Raw genomic sequence first — 6,306 nt, 5'->3', positions numbered from 1 at the left:
GGTATGACACTTTCTAGTCTAGTACGACTGTGGATAACATCCACGGTAGGGTCCACCCTATGTACCAAGTCCGTACACTCTTTCTCATGATACTCGGTAAGCCCTCTTATTCAATGTTATTAGTTTATGCATGCATATTTTCTATACAGACCCATACTTTAAAAATACAAGAAAGTAAAATTCATGCTTCAAAATTGTTAAGGAATAAAAACATTCAATAAAAGCGAATTAAAATGTCATAATAGGATTAAAGGACTGCACGTCGTAATGACATGAACAACAAAAGGAAATAATAACTCAAGGTGGGATTTCAACAAGTAAAAAGTGAAAATGACATATAGACAATGCAATAAACCAGACACGAACATGAACAAATCGATTACTGGCTCCATCAGCAACCTATATTTAATTAAGCAAGGAATCGCCAAACTGTTTATGATTTTTTGTTTATTATTAATTTAGCTTTAATTTATCTGTAACAAGAAAAAAGTGTGAGAGATTCTTCCAGGACACCACCTTTTTCACTATGATTCTCGTCAGTTCTTGGTTCTCAAATTTCTTGAATTTTCTTGATAAATTTTGAAAATGTACATCAAAATGATGTGAAAATACACAAGGAATGGTAAACAAGGCAAAAAATCTCACCAAGGGTCGGATTGGGGTTCCGGCGCAGCGGCGCTACCATGCTCCGTCGCCTAGTCCTCTTTCTCCAACACTTCTCCCTCTCAGCCGAACTGATTTTGGCTAGTTCCTGGTAAAAATTTGTTTAAATCGTGGTTAGGAGGTGTTTTTCAGAGAAGAGATAGGAAAATTTTGGTCTTACCAGCGGATTTGGTTCTCTGGCACAATGGTTCAATTGAGCTCCATCGTCCTTCCCTCACGGTTTGTGGCTTCATTTTGTCACCCTGCATCAGAAACGTGTTAGGCGGTTAAAGATGGAGAAACGGGTAGAACGGGAAGAAAATCTGGGTTTACCGGCACATTTTAGACTTCTGGCACGGTGGCGCCGGTGTCTCTTTGGTGGTTGAGCTCTCCTCTAACCACCCTTCTTCTTCTTCTCTAGTGACCCTATGTCAGCTAGGGTTTTGGGGTCGGCTAAAGAGAGGTTTAAATACCTCTTTTCCTCAAATCCTGGTCATTCGTTTACGTCGACGTGGAGCGAGATGACCATTATATCAGACTTATTTGGAGAATCGACCTGGGCCATCCGTTTGAGTTCATGTGGGGCAACATGAGTTGTTCAATCGAGCTTATTCGGAGAATTGATTTGGGTCGTTCACATGCATGGGAGTGGCTTTGAATCGTTTGATCAGCCTGACACGTGGATTGCCAACGTGGGCTTCCCGCGTTGAGCTCGTGTCAGTGTGGCTACCACGTGGCGTGCAACGATTCGTCGTGCTACAAACTGGGCATCCACGTGGCCCGTTTTTTCTTTTTTCGCGAATTAACCCCTCTTTTCTAAATTTCTTTCAAATATGTTCTCCTTTATTTTCAGTTTGTTCCTAATTTCTAAAATTATTTTTACCCAAAATACATATATCTAAAAAAATAATTAAAATTAAAACTTAGACATTATTATTATTTAAAAAAACTAAATTCCATCATTTTGAGATTAATTCTCATACTCGGGATGTTACAACTCTCATCCCTTAAAGAAAATTTGGTCTTTCAAATTGCTCCCCTAGTCAAATAAATGAGGGTACCTAGTCCTGAAGTCTAATTCCAACTCTTAGGTGGTCTCGTCCTGTGAGAGATTTTGGCGTAGAACCTTAATAAAATGAATTTCTCAGTTGCGAAGCACCCTACTCTTTTGGTCCAAAATGCTGACAGGTGCCTCCTCATAGGATAAGTTCTCCTGAAGTGGAAGTGGCTTGTAAGATAAAACATGTGAAGGGAAACATTGACACATGGAATGTGTTATGGACTCTGGATAGTTATAGAGGTTATGCTAGTTTGTAGGTGGATATTCTAATTCTATCTAAAATTTTAAATGGTTCAATAAATCGAGGATTCAATTTTCCCCTCTTTTCAAACATAATGATGCTCTTAAGGGGAGTGACTTTAAGAAAAACTCTATCATCGATCTCAAATTCCAAATCTCTCATTCGAGTGTCTGCATAACTCTTATATCTACCCTAGGCCGTTCGAATATTTTTCTTAATTTTGGCCATCTTTACTGTGGTCTCATCTACAAGATCTGGATCAATCAATTTTTTGTCACCTAATTCCTCCTAACGAATTGGTGAACTACAAGGCCGACAATTTAATGTTTTATATGGAGCCATACTAATACTTGTTTGATTATTGTTATTATAGGTAAACTCTACTAGGGGTAGATGATCCTCCTAGTATCTTCCGAAATCTAAAGCACAAACCCTGAGCATATCATCTAATGTGCGGATAGTTCATTCTGATTGTCCATCTGTCTGATGGTGGAATGTTATACTAAGAGATAATTTCATCCTCATCACTTGTTAAAAACTAGTCCATAACCTAGAGGTAAACTTGGGGTCCCTGTATGATACCACTGTTACTGGAACTCCATGCGTCTGACTATCTCTCGAATATAAATCCTAGCTAACATAACTAAGAGGTCTGTTATTCTGATAGCTAGGAAGTGGGAGAGCTTAGTGAATCGATCGACAATTATCCAGATCGCATCATGACCCAAACGTACATTAGGCAATCCTGTTACAAAATTTATGGTGATATATTCTTATTTTTTTTACTCCGGAATCGATAGCGGCTTAAGTAGCCCATTTGGGCATTAATACTCTGCCTTAACCTGTTGGCACATGAGTCACGTGAAGAAAAAATCAGCAATATCTCTTTTCATCCCGCCCTTCTAGATTCGGGATTGCATGTTTTAGTACATCTTGGTACTTCTCGAATACATGGTGAACTTCGAACTGTGAGCCTCTATCATGATGTATCTCTTCAAATCGCTATCACTAGAAACACACAACCTTTCTTAAAACCTAAGCAACCCATCTGTAGAAATCCAGAACTTTGAGTTTCAACCATGTTCTGTATTCTTTTTGAGGGTTGTTTAAGTAAAATCGGTCAATTGAGCCTCCTTTATCCTGTGAATTAATTTGGATTGAATTGTTAAATGAGTTAGGCATGTGGCTCATTCCAAGTCTTAGAGTTGTATTGGCTGTATGGTCTGTATTAACCTGCACTCATAGACCATTATATGTGCTAACATACCTGAATTCTTCATGCTGAGGACATCGGCTACCATATTGCCTTTGTTTGGGTGGTACAAGATCTTACAATCGTAATCTTTAAGGAGTTCTATCTAATATTTCTAATACATGTCGGGGTCCTTCTGGGTGAATATATGTTTTTGAATCTTATGATCTGTATAGATTTCAAACATCACCTTATACAAGTAATGACACCAAATCTTTAAGGGGTTGATAATTGCAGCAAGCTTCAAATTGTTAGTGGGGTAATTCTTTTTATGAGTTTTTAACTGTCTGGACCCATAAGATATGATCCTCCCATGTTGCATCAAAATACAACCCAAATCTTAGTAGGATACATCCTTGTATACCGTATATCTGCATGTTCCATTTGGCAGAGCTAACACTAGTGTGGTTATCAGTCGCTCATTGAGTTCCGTAAAGTTTCTTTCACATTTCTCATTCTACTCAAACTTGATATTTTTCTTCATGAGTCGTGTCAGGGGGACTACTGTGCTTGAGAACCCTTCTATAAACTTGTAGTAATACCATGTCATACCTAAGAAACTCCTAACTTTCTTGACTATGGTCAATTGCTTCCAACCTGTCACTTCCTCAATCTTATCGGGATTTACTGATACTCAATCTTTCAATACTATGTGTCCTAGAAAAGAAGTTTGCTCAAGTCAAAATCCATATTTACTCAACTTTGCATATAACTTTTTATTTCTGAGAACTTATAAGACTTGAGTCAGATGTTGGGCATGTTCTTTCCTGTTTTTAGAGTAATATCATCAATAAAAAATATGACAAACTGATCTAAGCATGGCCTGAAGATCTTATAATGTCCGTACCAGGTCCTGAAGGTCGTCTTAGGGATGTCTGCTGCTTTGATCTTCACCTGATGGTATCTTGAATGTAGGTCAATCTTGGAGAAAATTTGAGCACCCTGTAACTAATCAAAAAGGTCATCAATCTAGGAGAGGGGGTACCTGTTCTTAATTTAACTATATTTAGTTCTCTATAATCTATACACAATCTCAAAGTCCCATCAGTTTTTCTGATAAACGTAACTCCAGCACCCCAAAGAGATCTGTTGTATCGGATTAAACAATTATCCTGTAAATCCTTAATCTATTTTTTCAATTCTTCCGTTTCAACATAACTCATTCGGTATGGGGCAACTGAGATGAGTTGGGTGTCAGACTAAAGATCAATGGCAAATTCCACTTCTTGATTTACTAGCATTCTTGGTAGTTCATTAAGGAATACATTCGAAAAGTTTCGGACAATAGAGATATCTTGAATATAAATTTCTTCCTTAAGTTTTCCTATCGCGAAAAGAGAATGGTTAAATTAATGACATTCAATTAAATTCAATATACTACCACCATATGCCGAAAATATTTAAGATTTTATTAATTAGTGAAAGACTTTTCTTCAGAGATATTGAATACAAGTCTCTTGTGATAACAGTCAATAGTATCATGATATGCCACTAACCAGTTCATCTCCAGGATTACATCAAAATTCCTTGTATTTAATGTTATTAGATCTACGTTTAGTTTTTTACCTGCTATTTCTATAATACAAGATTTGTATATAATATTCCCTAATAATGTTATGTTCCCAGGTATAGACATCGACAATACAGAATTAAGGCGTTCAGGTAGCACATTTAAATATTGAGTAAAAACATGTAAAACAAAAAAATGCGAAACACCAGTGTCAATTAAAACATATGTAAAATGTTTGCAGATAATATACGTACCTTAAATCACATCTGGGTTGGCTTCGGCATTCTACTGGGTGAGTGTGTAGAATCTGCCCTAGATTGCAGGCCTAGCCTAATTCTGATTTCTCTGGCATTCCCTCGCGTAGTATTAGGCTCTCACGTATATATGACAAGTATTGTTGAGATGATAATAGGGTCGGTCTTCGTGATCCTTGTCACAGTGCTAACAAATAGAGAGGAGCCTGAGATGTGGGTCTTGGTATTTTGTTTTGTTGGTTCAGTGCTGTAGGTGCTGGACTGTGATGCTGAATCGAGGGCCTGGAGTTCCCCATTGCTCAGGAAAAAATACGGATGTTCCTCTCGATCAACTGTATCTTAGCCAAGACTGCTAAATAAGTGCTAAACTCGAACACATATAGTTATTGTCTGATCTCAGAACGAAGACCCAATTTAAACCTTATTGCCTTCCTACCTTCATTTATGATTGTCTTAGGGGAGTACCGACCTAACTCAAGGAATTTTCAAGCATACTCTGATACTAAAAAATCTCATTGGACCAATTGCACAAACTCCATTTATTTTAGATGTCGGAGATGTTTCAAAAGGTTCTCAGCAATGAAGGTTGTCAAAAACTATTCCCAAGTGACTTAAGTGGGTCGAGTAGCTTGCTTGAGTTGCCACGAATCCTTTGTCTCACCCACGAGCATATATGTGGTAAGGACGACCTTCTGTTCAGGAATCACCCCAAGTGTCGGGAAGGCCTTCTCTGTCTTTGCTAACTAGCACTCAGCTTCCTTAAAAGTGGATACTCTTGCAAAAATAGATGGCTTAAGTCTCTTGTATCTCTCAATGTAACCTGAGTCCATCATAGGCAGAGTTGGGTCCTACTGGAGGGAAACTCGTATATACTGGGGAGGAACTGGGTGGCCCTGTGGCAGCACTGGGTTGTAGAATGAAGACATCGAATTATACTGCGGTGGTGTCGGATGGTACTGTGGAGGAACTAGATTATACCGTGGGGGTACTGGATCCTTTCTATATAGAGGTGGCTCATGTTGTGGCAGGGGTTGAAGGGGATCAGACAACTCTTTTCTCTCTGGCAGAAATCAGTCTTTCAAGCATCTCGAAGAACCAATTAACATCCTCCCGAAGTGATCCCTCCCGAGCTGCTCTATTTAGCATAGCCTTACTCTCTTCATGCTTCCTTACCAATATTTCATAACAATGGTTTGAGATTCGGGTTGCAATAAATGAATTCTAACCTTATGTGTAATGAATGGTTCTGAGGAACACGACTCTGATACCAATTGTAAAGATCCAAAACCCTTAACAGTTATTTTAAGGATTTTAAAACAATAATGATAATGATAATGGTAATAACAA

This window comes from Carica papaya, chromosome 4, assembly GCF_054855325.1.
Source record: "Carica papaya isolate Zhongbai chromosome 4, ASM5485532v1, whole genome shotgun sequence".
Taxonomy (NCBI): domain Eukaryota; kingdom Viridiplantae; phylum Streptophyta; class Magnoliopsida; order Brassicales; family Caricaceae; genus Carica; species Carica papaya.
Note: the sequence above shows the minus strand (reverse complement) of the source record.